The 14,049-nt window shown below is 46.8% G+C and overlaps 1 protein-coding gene across 4 annotated transcripts in view; it reads right to left on the bottom strand.

Moving 5' to 3' along the window:
• CABIN1 (calcineurin binding protein 1) overlaps positions 1–14,049 on the bottom strand; it is a 1,446,726-nt gene that overhangs the window by 982,985 nt on the left and 449,692 nt on the right. The window lies entirely within an intron of this gene.

The raw sequence follows: 14,049 nt of genomic DNA, 5'->3' as shown, positions 1-14,049 counted from the left end.
AAGTGTAACTAAGAATTCACTATATACACTTCACTAAGGGAATCTTGTGAGGTGAGTGTTAACACGTTTTCAACATTGGACATAGCTTAGCAAAATGTTCTGTGGTAATTAAAATAACATTTAGCACACTCCATGCAGTCAATGTTGTAAGGAAAATGATCCCTCTTAAATAGTATCAGATTCAATCTAGTATAATGAATCACTGAAGGTGGATTCAAAAGTTTCAATACTGATTAGGACAAATGTAATTGATCACTCCATGATAAACAGTGTTAAGCGGTTAGTAACGCCCTTTCTTCTACTTGTAGTTATTTTCTAGAACAGAGGTAAATTCCTTAAGGACTCGCACAGATATAGATACTGAATGAGCGATGTAGTATTTCAAGGTGAGGACCCTTTTGATTTTACATTTTTTTGTTAGATACAATATGATAGATGTTAGCTGGGCACACTGAGGATCATCAATATATTATGAGGTGGACATTAATTAGAGCATGGGTATTAATGGAATGATATATTGTGAAATATTTTCCTTTTACATTGGTTTGATGTAAACAGACAAACGAACCGGGCTAATGCACCATGAGATTAAATCAGGTTTTCCTCCATCCAGCATTAGCAGTATGGTTAGAATGGATATACACAGGAGTTATTATTTTGTGAAATGAGTATTGATTATGCCATTAGGTTCTGTAATGTTAATTTTTGGTTAGTAATTTTGTGAACCTCAATAATGTGAGCTGTGTGTTGATATATATATATATATATATATTTATTTTTTTTCAGCCCTGATGATGTCCCTTGAGGATGAAACGCGTCGGCTGATCTAATATGTTGAAATGATTTGTGACTCAAATTGATATAACGGAGAAGAAGATCTTAGCTGTTTTTGATTTTTCTAAATTGAACTGTGATTATTGACATTAAGAAGAAAAACTTCTTGAACTCAAATTACTGCCTAAGGATTTGTTATTGAAAGACTTCCAAATTATGGATTATTGCACATATTGAGACTTTTTGGAGATCCTCCTATTTGTATTTCGTCTTTTAGATTCACTTTGCTAACTGAAACCTGAACTATAAGACCTTTAAGTGTGGAGTGCTGTGTCAAAAATGTCCGGGTGTGATTCTGTTTTTGAGCCTATCTCCAAATTCGTTGATGTATTTTTGAAACCCCTTGTGGTGCAGGTGCCATCCTTTCTGAGAGATACCATGGACTTTATAAATAAAGTCGAAGGCCTTCCGTTTGATCCTTATAGTCAACTACTAGCCTCCATGGATGTGTCATCTTTATACACACAAATACCTCAACAAGATGGTTTGGATGTTATGGAACTCTATCTGGATAGTCGACCACGCCCCCATAGAGTTCCCACCGAATTCATAATCTCCTTGGCAACTGTGGCTCTGAAAAAGAACTTTTTTACCTTTGAAGATGAAATGTTTCTACAAATCAAAGGCTCAGCAATGGGTTGTCCTTTTGCCCCCGAAATGGCTATCTTGTATATGGGCCAATTCGAGGAAAAATACGTTCTGAATAACAATCCCTACAGAGGCTTTATTGGACAATGGTTCCGATATATAGATGACGTGTGGTGTGTGTGGAACGGAACATCTATACAACTGGAAGAATTCCACGTTTGGCTGAACAATAGGAGTCCAGATATAAAGTTCAGTTTGAGCTATCATGAAAGATCTCTTCCATTTCTGGATGTCGAAATTTCAGTCAGAGACAATGTGCTGTCGTGCTCTTTGTATCAGAAAAAGATGGACAAGAACAATGCTCTTCATTATAAGAGCCACCATCCGCGGAGCCTAAGGGATAACCTCCCTTATGGCCAATACCTCCGAGTGAGACGCAACTGCACCACCATTGAGCAGTTCGAGTTGCATGGTCAGGGTCTCACCTCGAAGCTACAAGAACGTGGTTACCCTCAGAAACTCTTGAAGCACTCCATGAAGAGAGCGAGCTGGACACCCAGGGAACATCTCCTTGAAAATAGATCCAGGCCCGCGACTGAGAGGATGGTTTGTGTTTCCACCTTTGGCCCTCACACCAACCAACTCCAAAAAATCATCAAAAGAAGTTGGCATTTGGTGCAGGAAATCCTTCCAGATATAGGTGCCCCCCTCTTTGCTCTTAAGAAGAACAGAAGCATTGGCCAGATGATTACATCAACCAGACCGCCTCCAAAAAAGGTTTCTCAAAGCACAATCTTCGGAGCCAGTCCAGTCACAGGGCACCGCAAATGCGGGACATGTTCCGTATGTGACCTCACAATAGAAGGTTCACTTTTCACGGATGGGAATAAATTTTGGCGTCACAATGAACATACAAACTGCAAGACCAAATACACAGTGTATGCCATACAATGCCCGTGCAACTTGCTATACATTGGCAAAACCACACAGGAGGTCCGTCAGAGAATTATTCAACACCGCTCAAGAATCAACAACAAAAACATGACGGCCCCCCTGGTCTCCCATTTTTTACAACAAAAACACTCCAGTCACGACTTAAGATGGACGGTGCTAGCGGTCATCAGGGGTGGCAATGGTGACCCCGACGTCCGCCTGGCGCAAAAAGAGGCGTATCTCATATTGAAGTTTGATACATCCAACTCTGGCTTGAACGAAATGTCTGAAACTACCAGCCTATGAACTGATGTCGATCTTTCCGGCTGAGCTTGGCTGTGTTGCAACCCTGAACTGCCTCTATTTTCACTAATTTCAAATCTTTGTTTGTCTGCTCAATCTTTCTTTTCTGGCGCGTTGAGGCAACCGGGGATGGGATTATAGAGTCTTGGGGTACCAGACTTGTGAATATGTTTCATTTTAATGCCCAGGACTGATGTTGTTAATATGCCCTTCAAATGTCTGTTAGACGAACCACCTATGATAACAGTATTGTCTCTGTGTAGATCATGTAATCATGAATGAGACCGAAGATTTCCGGTTCTGTTTTTACTGATGTCGAGCTGTTCCCAACACTGTCGTGTTAATCTCTATGTATTTTGCCACATGCCTTTGAACTTTCACAACTATCTCCTCTTGTACCACTATGAGCCTGGTTATTTTAACTACATCTACCAGCATCCTCTTGGAGCCCTCCCCCAGACACACCCACTAGCCTCCTGACCCGGTGGTTTTTAAGTATCTCGATAGAGCGCCGCGCTTTACTGATAGACTGAACTTCTTTCCGAAACAATGGAGTGATTCATCTCACACAAGTAAGTGTCTCGCGCACACGGTGCGCGTGTTCCTGTGCCGCTAGCGTTCGGCAGGTAGCGCCCGAGTCCGTTATTAAATAAAGTATTCACTCTCTTTGCAACAGGTCCCGGTGAAATTAATAAATCGCCTGCCGGCTTGAATTTGGCTCTTTGATCAGGCTCCCTTAACCGTCTGTTGTGAATCCAGGTAGGACTCCTCCCCCTTGGGTCCGTAGTTATGACTTGTGGGTCCGCACACTTGTTCAAGTTTCGCTAACTCTGGGAATTCTTCTTTTGTGGTCTCTCCCAGCCTTTAACACATGCGCTGCAATATGTGAGCTGTTTCCAACATTGATTGTGCACCGCTTGGCGGGCATTACATCTCCAGTTTACCTCTGGGTGAAGTACAGGTATGATTCGCAATTTTCTATGGCCTCGCACTACCGCTCTGATTATCCCAGATTCTCCCGGTCTGCCACCGCGCTAAGCCCATTCTTATATATGTTGTTTCAGAATTTACTGTCCGTTGAGATTGACCGACACCACGGCAACTCCTATGCCCTTGTGCAGGTAACTATTTTTCCCCTTTCCCGGAGCCAGAGGAAATTGTTACAGTACTATGATAGACAATTTTGACACCCACTCTGTATATCTTTACAGACTCACGGTTCCCAGTCCCTGTCCTGAAGAGAACCTTTAACCACATGCGCGCTGCTCTGATTCTGCTGGAATGCTGACTTTTTAAAAAACCCATTGTTCATGACGAGCTGGGCTCGTCATCAGTGTTTGAGGAGGCTACACCATGACGAGCCCAGCTCGTCATCAGCCTCGAAGGGGTTAACACCTTGGTTCGAAACGCGTCGACACTTCCACCCTGTGGCAATCTCTAAGGGTGCCCCTAGGATAGAATTCAACTGATTACTTTGGATCCTAGTTGTGCAACCCGATACAAACATTTAACCACATGCTTTGGTAGACAGGCAGGCACTTCATTCCATCTCCTCCGCCTGTCCCTTGGTTTCATAGTCCTATGGACTGGTCGCACATTTGCTTCATGCACTATTTTTTGCACTGTACATAATTGCAATTTATGTTGATCACTGAATTTTGTATTGTTTTGGTGTGTCATGCTTACTCGTTTTGCTTGATTCATTGTTGTAAGTATTGTATATTTGTAAACTTGTATATTTGTAGATATTGTAACCACGAATCCACTGCCGTAACAGTTTTTTGTTTGTGCTTGTGTCTTTGAATTTTTGATAACTTGAGTCAAAAAGAAAATAAATTTGCTTTGGGATTCAAACCCTGTGGTCACGTGGTACATATTGACTACGTGGCTGGAATATGTTTTGTTAACTTTCCTGTCCAGCCACCTTGTTCTGTTTTCCCTGTTGTTGAGATCCGGGCTGGGCAGACGTAGGATCCAAAACCTTTACTGTTCCACAGTGTCAAAAATGTCGGTACCGCAAGAACAGTCCTACGGTGCTTAGCGAACGGGCGAATTATAAGCAACGCTGAACATGGTTTTGACCATGCTGCTGCCAGGGTTCATGTCAGACCAAGCTCTGAAGCTGAAGGGGCCAAGTAGCAAAATTTCCGCAGGCATATACAGTTAGCAACTGTAATTCCAACACCTCTGTGGCTCTACTGACCACTACCATAAAAAGAAGAAGCTTTCCTCAGAGGGGTGGCTACTCCAATTTTATCTTTGGTGAATGTAGGAAGCTGGCTCTTTATATAGTATACCAAAAAGAGGTGTCTGTGCAAAACGTCTAGGTTGAATATGCTACTTACCAGTATGCATCTGTTCTTGGCATGTAGGGCTGCTAACATTCATATCTTAGCATTAGATCGCCGCCTAGTGTTGGGTCCGGATGATCGCACATTGTTGTCCTGGAAGAGTCTTCGAAGTGTCCTGAGATAGGTGGCTCCTCCCCTGGACTACAGTGCGCATGGGCATCGGCTCCATCCCCAGATTGTTTTTCGCCATTGTGGCAGAAGATGGAGTGAAAAGTGTAAGTGATGTCCATGCTAATGATTGAATACAATAGTATATCTGCAGCTGCGACAGGCACCGGGGAGGAGGGTGGGCGATATGAATGTTAGCAGCCCTACATGCCAAGAACAGATGCATACTGGTAAGTAGCATATTCAGTTCGAGGCATGTGGGCTGCTAAATTCATATCTTAGCATAGAATATATAGCAGTCCCTCCATCAGCGGCGGTTGCCCGTGCCAGCTGCAGAAACCTGAAAAAGTGTTTTGAGAACAGCCTGTCCTACAGCAGCTTGCTGCTTGGAATGCACGTCAACACAGTAGTGTTTTGTAAAGGTATGTGGTGTAACCCACGTGGCTGCTCTGCAAATGTCCTCTAAAGGAATGTTCCCTAGGAAAGCCATGGATGCCCCCAATTTGCGTGTGGAGTGCGCCCTTGGGGGTATTGTTAAAGTGCGCTTGGCCTTGTGATAACAAATTTGGATGCACTTAACAATCCATCTGGCTATTCCTGCTTTGGAAATCGGGTTGCCTTTGTGTTGTGGTGAGAAGGCAACAAAAAGCTGTTTTGTTTTCCTAAAGTGTTGTGTCCTGTCTATGTAGTACATCAACGCCCTCCGTACGTCTAACGTATGGAGCATTCTTTCCGCCACCGTTTGTGGGTTTTGGAAGAATGCCGGCAAGTCTATAGTTTGGTTGAGATGAAACTGTGACACCACCTTTGGAAGGAATTTGGGGTTAGTACGTAGCACTACCCTATTTGGATGAATTTGAATGAATGGCTCTTGTATTGTGAGCGCTTGTAGCTCACTAACACGCCTCAGTGACGTAATAGCAATCAGGAAAGCTACTTTCCACGTTAGGAATTGTAGTTCACACGAGTGCAGTGGCTCAAATGGTGGTCCCATCAGTCTGGTGAGGACCACATTGAGGTTCCACACCGGAGCTGGCGGTGTTCTTGGGGGAATGACTCGTTTCAGACCTTCAAGGAAAGCTTTAATGGCAGGCACTCTGAAGAGAGAGAGATGCTGCCTATTTTGAAGGTAAGCTGCGATGGCGGATAGATGTATCCGAATCGAAGTGAACGCTAGCTTGCACTTGTAAAGATGCAACAGATAGCAAATGATGTTAGGGATAGATGCATCTAGCGGGTTGATGTCATTGGTGGTGCAGTAAATGACAAAACGCTTCCATTTTGCCGCATAGCATGCTCTGGTTGTTGGCTTCCTTGCCTCCTTGATGATGTCCATGCATTCAGGAGGTAGGTTGAGGTATCCAAACTCTAAGACTTCAGGAGCCAGATCGCCAGGTTGAGCTGTTGCGGATCTGGATGCTGAATTTCTCCATGGTTCTGCGTCAAAAGCCTGGGCGTGAGGCGCAGTCTTTGATGCGGAACCACTGAGAGTTCGAGGAACGTGGTGTACCAGGCCTGGCGCGCCCACGTTGGAGCAACTAGGATGAGTGTCATCGAGTGCTGCCTTAGTTTTTTCGCCACCAGTGGTATCAGAGGTGTCGGCGGAAAAGCGTACGCAAATTTGCCTGACCAGTTCATCCATATCGCATTGCCCTGCAATTGCGGGTGTGGGAACCTGGCGGCGAAGCTTTGGCATTTTGCGTTCTCCCTTGTGGCGAACAGGTCTATCTCTGGATGACCCCACCTTTGGAAGTACGGCTGGAGTACTGATGGATGTATCTCCCACTCGTGCATTTGATGGCTGTATCTGCTGAGCAGATCCGCCATCTGATTGTCCTTCCCTGGGAGGTGCTCTGCCATGAGGAAGATGTTCCTCTGAATGGCCCACTTCCACATGCTCTGAGCCAGATGAGACAGCTGCGGTGAGTGGGTGCCCCCCTGCTTCTGGATGTAGTACATCGCGGTCATGTTGTCCGTCCGGACTAACACCACTTTGTTGCACAGATGTACAATGAAGGACTTGAGCGCCATGAAGATCGCCATCAGTTCTAGATAGTTGATGTGCATCTTCTGTTGCTGCGTCGTCCATAGTCCCTGCACTGTGAAATTGAGCAGATGAGCTCCCCATCCCTGGAGAGATGCGTCCGTTGTTAGGATAATCTGTGGCACTGGCTCCTGGAACAGTCGGCCCTTGCAAAGGTTGTGTGGAGTCCACCAATGCAGAGAGTCGTATGCCCGACTGGTAACCAACACTAGGTCTGTTAATTGTCCCTGAGCCTGTGTCCACTGATTTGCTAAGCACTCCTGGAGCGGGCGCATATGCAACCGTGCGTGAGGGACTATGAAGATGCAGGAGGCCATCATGCCTATCAACTGCATGAACACTCTCGCTGGAAGTGAGTGTTGTGGTCTGAACCTTCGGATTAGAGATTGCATGCTCTCTATCCTGACTTGGTTTGGTTGAGCTTTGGCCGTCAGGGTATTGATTGTCGCACCTAGAAACTGCCGGACATGTGCCGGCTGAAGATGCGACTTTGGGTAATTCAACGAGAAACCCAAGTCGTGAAGGAGGTGAATGGTAGTCGACATGTCTGCAGCGCACTGTTGTTCCGACTTGGCTTGAACGAGCCAGTCGTCCAGGTAGGGGTAGACATGGATGTTCTGCCTCCTGAGGTGCGCTGCCACTGTCGCCAGGCACTTGGTAAACACCCTTGGGGCCGTGGTGACTCCGAAGGGTAGGACCTTGAACCGATAATGCCTGCCTTGGATTGTGAACCTGAGGTATTTTCTGTGGGACGGGTGTAGTGGAATGTGGAAATAAGCATCCTTGAGGTCTAAGGTTGCTAAGAAGTCCCCTTGGCTTAACAAGGGAAGAATCTGTTGCAGTGTAAGCATATGGAAATGTTCTGACAGTATATACAGGTTGAGGGGACGGAGATCCAGAATTGGTCTGAGAGATCCGTCCTTCTTTGGAATAAGGAAGTACAGGGAATATACCCCCGTGCCTTCCTCCCCCACTGGCACGAGCTCGATTGCTCCTTTTTGCAGCATCACCACCACTTCCTGCTGCAATAAGTGCAAGTGCTCTGCGGACATAGGCCTTTGCCTTGGTGGAATGTTGGGTGGAGTGGATTTTAACTCTAGATAATAACCGTACTGGACAAGTTGTCGCACCCACCTGTCTGTGGTGATGTTGAACCAGACGGGCAGGAACTGTTGTAGTCTCCCCCCGACAGGTGTTAAGTGGTCGGGGGGCAGTGACAGAGAGTCACTGTTTGCTTGGGGTAGAGGAGCGTGAGTTGTTGTTCCCTCTGCCGCGTCCTCTGGTGCTGTTTCCTCTGTAGCCCCCCTTGTTCTGTTTGGGGTACGAGGATTGTGCTCCACCTTTAGAGAATTGTGACTGCTGACCCATTTGTCCTCTGGTGACTCCACGTGCACCTGAGCGACGAAAAGTATTGCCACGAAACTGTTGTGATTGAAGGGCCCCCATAGATTTGGCAGTTTCGGTGTCTTTTTTAATTTTTTCTAGGGTGGTGTCAACATCTGGACCAAACAGTCTATCAGGATTGACTGGTTGATTAAGTATGGTTGTCTGAATGTCAGGTTTAAACCCCGATATGCGGAGCCACGCCTGTCGTCTCAGCATGACGCTAGTGTTAATGGTCCTAGCGGCTGTGTCCGCGGCATCCAGTGCACACTTTATGGCTGCGTTGGAGATCAGTTGTCCTTCCTGTATAATCATTTTGGTGCCCTCTTGAAACTGTGGAGGCAGGTGTTGCACAATTTGCTCTAGGGTGTCGTAATGCGACCTATCATAACGTGCCAATAGTGCCTGTGTATTTGCAATACGCCAGAAATTGGCAGCCTGCGCAGCTACCCTTTTGCCTCCTGCCTCTAGCACCTTGGACTCTTTATCCGGGGGAGGAGCTTCACCCGTTGTTTGGGAGTTGGCCCTCTTTCGGGCATTTGCGACCACCAGGGAGTCAAGCGGCAACTGTCCCCGAATGTATGCAGGGTCTGCAGGTGCTGGTCTGTACTTTTTTTCAATACGTGGATTGACCACCCTCGCCCTGGTAGGCTCTTTAAAGATGTCCGCCGCATGCTTGAGGACCCCCTTGAGCATAGGCAGTGTCTTTACAGTTCTTTCAGAAACTGAAAAAGTGTCAAATAGAAAATCCTCTTCAACAGGGTCAGCATGCATGTCCACATCATGATTAGCAGCTGCCCTTTCAATGAGTGCATGGAAACCTGCAGAATCCTCTGTTGGGGATGCACGTGTACTGAAAGGCTGTGGGTCTTGTCCCACATTATGGGTGTCTTGGTCACCAAAGTCATCATATGAATCCGGCTGTGCATCTGGTTCATTGACTGGGAAAGTGTATTGGTCATCTTCACCATATCCCTCACCGTCAGAGGGGTCTGGAGACGGAGTTGGGCTCCCTCTTAGAGGGGACTGGATAGGTTCCATGAGCCCTGAGGCGTCCTGTGGATACTTTTTCTTCTTCAGGGGGATGACATAGGAGTCCACCGGCTGTGAAGTTATCTTCCTTTTGTAAAGGGTCAATTTGCCTGTATTAGCGTCGATAAAACACTCTGAATCCTCTTCTGAGTCGATTACTCGACCTGAAAGTGCCCCTGCCGTTGAAGAATCCGACTTCTTTGGTGTCGATTTTGTTGAGAAGGCCTTCGGCGCCTCTTTTGGCGGCAGAAGGTAGAGGAGTTTACTGGCAGATTTGACCGGAACGTCTATCGCCTTCTGTGGCGATGGCGTCGGCGCCGACGAAGCAGCGGCTTCCTCCCTAATTCTTTGTAGTGAAGAAGCGACGAGGGACGTTTCATTCACAGTGGCCTTTGGCACCGACGAGGAATCCTTGATCTTGCCTTCGGATCCGACGTTCTGTTGGCCCTTTTGAGTCTTGGACGATGATGCTGCGTCCGCCGCCCCAGAGGCCCTGGATCGATGCGCAGATGTGCCAGCCTTCGATCCGTGTGACTTCGACGGCTCAGTCTCTACCACGCGTCCGACCAACGTCCCAGTTGGTGTCGGAGCCGTGCCGCTGTCTTTGGCGGGCTTTGCCGGCGTCGCAGCGGTTGACCTGTGCGTTCCGCCCTTTTTAGAGGATCCCTCCTCTGGCACCGATTTCGACACGGTGGAATCGACAGATTTCTTCGATCTCTGTGGACCGGAGGTCGAGGGAGTCGATGAAGCAGCGTTTTTATTTGTTTTTGGTGGTACGGCCGCCATCTTAGGGACGCTGGAGTCCTTAAGTTTCAGTTTCGTTTTCGGTTCGGCCATCTTAGGTGTAGTCGATACCGTAGGTTTTAGTTTCGGTTTCGATACCGTCTGTGCAGCAAGTATGTCCGTGGCCGGGCCTAAAGGCGGGGCCGTGGCTTGCGCGACGGGGTCTTGGGTAAGGCTGACAGGCGATCCCGTGACCCGTTCTGTATGTCCGTAAACTTCGGGGCATAGCTCATCCCCTGAGCTATCTTCCACGGCCCCATAAACCTCTTCGACGTCCCCTACCTCGTCGACGTTTTCAAGGCCTTGATCCACGACTCCGTCGTCGTCTTCCGGATCCGCCTCGACCTCCGTCTCGGGCGGGGAGATTTGAAGATGACGGCTCAGGCCCTCTTCTTCTTGCTCGTCGAAGATGTCGTCCGGTTCCGGGGCCGTTTGGTGGGCCTCAAGGCGCACCGCGCGCCGAATCTTGAGTGTCTTCTTGGACCTGAAACTTGCACAGGCTCTGCAGTTTCCTTCGTTATGGTCTGGTGAAAGGCATTTGTTACAGACCGGGTGCGCGTCTATATGTGGGTATTTGGCCCCACAGAGCGGACAGAGCTTAAACGGACTCCGCTCCATGCTGGAAAAGTTGCTGTCGAGTCGCGATGAGAAGGCCTCGATGTCCGAAGAGCAAAAACTCCGCTGATTCCGGCTCCGAGAGACGGAAGAACTCGAGACCGCACGCAAACAATACCGACGTAATAAATACAAGGCCTTTTGGCCGAATAAAGTTATGTTTTCTCGGTTCCGACAGAGAGACGTCGAGACCGCATCCGAACCCAATGGCGGAAAAAAACAATCTGGGGATGGAGCCGATGCCCATGCGCACTGTAGTCCAGGGGAGGAGCCACCTATCTCAGGACACTTCGAAGACTCTTCCAGGACAACAATGTGCGATCATCCGGACCCAACACTAGGCGGCGATCTAATGCTAAGATATGAATTTAGCAGCCCACATGCCTCGAACATTCCATTATGAGTGTGCATGATCTTGCTCTAGCAATCGCAATGTGCTCTTTTAAGGGAAAAGTGAGGTCAATCAGTCGTAGGCTTATCAGAGAGGAGTGTTAGACATTTGCAAATACACATAGTTAATAAATGATGCACACAACTCGATAAGAAGATCAACACCAATTTGTAAAAATAACACATATCTTTATGAATATTTAGGCACCAGGAGCAATACAATCAGGTTGGACTAGCTTACCCTGTAAGCATCTATTCATAGCATGTAATGCTGCAGATTACCATGCAATGCAAACTCCTGCTATTTAGTGCTGGGCTCGTACTCTGCAAGCTGTTCTTCCAAAGGAAGTTTTATGATCAGTGCTGTACCACGGCTCCTTTGTTAGATAATGTTTTTTCCCCTTGCCATATACGGAGTGAAGATATAGTCTGCTAAGGTAGCATTTGCAGTTGAACATGCTGTACTGGTGAGAATTCTTCACACCATCTAATACAGGCATGTGAACTTGTAGCACTACAAGCTACAAATAGATGCTTACAGGGTAAGTAACATACTCCATTCGTAGCATGTGTTGACTGCAGATACACATGCTATGCATACACTGTATAGCAGTAGCCCTTTTGCAGTGGCTTTAGGCATGAGATGGTGAATTTCAAATAGTGTTTGAAGGGCTGTTTGTCAAACTAGAGCTTGTTGCTTTGCTTGAACATTCACACAATAATGTTTTGTAAATGTATGTGGGTTCATACATGTTGCTGCTTTGCAAATGTCACTAAGAAGGATGTTGCCCAAGAAAGCCATGGTTGCTCCTTTTTTCCTTGTTGTAATGTTCGTTTTTCTTTAGCATTACAAATTTGTATACATTTGACAATCCATTTTGCTATTCCTGCTCTTGAAATCACCTTTCCTTTATGTGGGTTTGAAAGCGAGATAAATAGTTGATGTGTTTTCCTTAAGGATTTTTACGTTCCAAGTAGTACAGGAGTGTCAATTTAACATCAAGTGTATGTGAGGCACGCTCTGCGACTGTCTCTGGCTCCTATATGACCAATTCCTGGATCACCTCTTTCCTCGCCAGCCGAACACAGAGGATCCACCTACCACCCTTCTCCTTCGCACCCAAAGACATTATATGCGGCCTCCCACAGGGGTCAACCTATTCCTCACAGAAGACGCAGAAACCACAAGATCATAACGGACATTGCCACCAGGTTGAAGACTAACTGCCTGAAACTCAACTCGGACTGAACAGAGGTCATCATGCCAAATAGGCCCAGAGGATGGGGGGGTCGTCATCCTCACATGTGAGGGAAGCCCGATTTGCATACCAAAGGCGGTGGGCTCTTTGAAGCTGCCTGTCTTGGAATGCTAATTAGCAGGTCATCCTGTGCCCGATCAGGCTTTGTTCTTGACCTCCAGAGAGCAAAGGCCCTCACCCCTTGGAGTATCAAGGTCACTAGCCCTCCAGAGGTCAAAATGCAGACCAGCACCAGTGTAGTGAAAGGCTAATAAATTGTCAGCTTTCTCATCATTCTCGTAATGCATAACATTCTGAGGGTTTTGTACCAAATCTGAATCAGAATTAAACATGGTCTCAAGAGGGTGTAAACACTGGTGTTGAGACAAGGGCACTGCTGGAGAATCTGCCCAAACCATGGGATGTGCCTTAGTGATCTTGTAACGCAACATTTAAAGTGAACTGGGTTCTGGATTGGAGATTGCCAGTGAATCCTGAATCAGAATCTCTGGCGCCAAATAAGTGAAGAGCCAATAGGAGGTGTCAGAACGTCTTTCAGAGGGCCCAGGGGCAAGCAGGAGTTACTGGGTCCAATCGTGGTTGTTGAGGCCTTTTACTGTTTATGTTCAGGGGCTGACCAACTATGGGATCTGAGTAACTGGGCCAAGTATTCTCCCTTCAGCACTAGACTCTCAGTGGTAGCACGGGTAGAGTAGTCCAAGTCGTCTTAAGGGGAGAAAGGTGTTAGACTTAAAATACTCTCAGCAACCCCAATAAATGAATGTCTAGCCAGAATCTTGTTTTTATAAAATAGTAGTATTTATAATGAACACAAACGCTCCACAACATAAAAAATCCACCAAGTCTTTGTAGGGTCGACACTCTAGCACTGTCCGGGTTAGATCCTGAGATCCACTTCCGTGTCTGACTGTGGTTATCCCCCATTTATGTGAGGCAATATTCAAGTTAGTCCCTGTTAGTGAGTACGAGTCTTAGAAGTTCCGCAATGTCCTTTTTTTTTTTTAAACAAGTTTTATTATCAAATTGCACATATGTTGCAGGACTCTGTACCCAGAGATAACTGCATTATCAAACTGTACATAAGCAGGAAAGCAACTGACCTTTTCAAAGGAACAACCAAAACACATGACAGTGTATCATATGGGACAGTAAGACCCCCCCCCCATCTACCCCCTCACGCCCCCCCCAGAGTTGCACAAAGTTCACTGAGTCCAGTCCATGAGCAGTAAATATAGAACCAAAAACAATATCATCATAAGTAAACACACCCGAGACTCCCCCCCCCCACACCCCCTCCACCAGATCCACCTCACTAGACCCAGCCATTACTCAGCTGGGGGATAGTCTGCAACAATGGGAGGCTCCAGCCACAGACCCCGATAACCCACCCACCTTTTTCCATATTTTGTAATGCTTATGAGGGCAT

Source organism: Lissotriton vulgaris, chromosome 11 (genome assembly GCF_964263255.1).
Source record: "Lissotriton vulgaris chromosome 11, aLisVul1.2, whole genome shotgun sequence".
Classification (NCBI taxonomy): Eukaryota; Metazoa; Chordata; class Amphibia; order Caudata; family Salamandridae; genus Lissotriton; species Lissotriton vulgaris.
The sequence above is the reverse complement of the archived record's forward strand: the minus strand, read 5'-3'. Positions and strand labels throughout refer to the sequence as shown.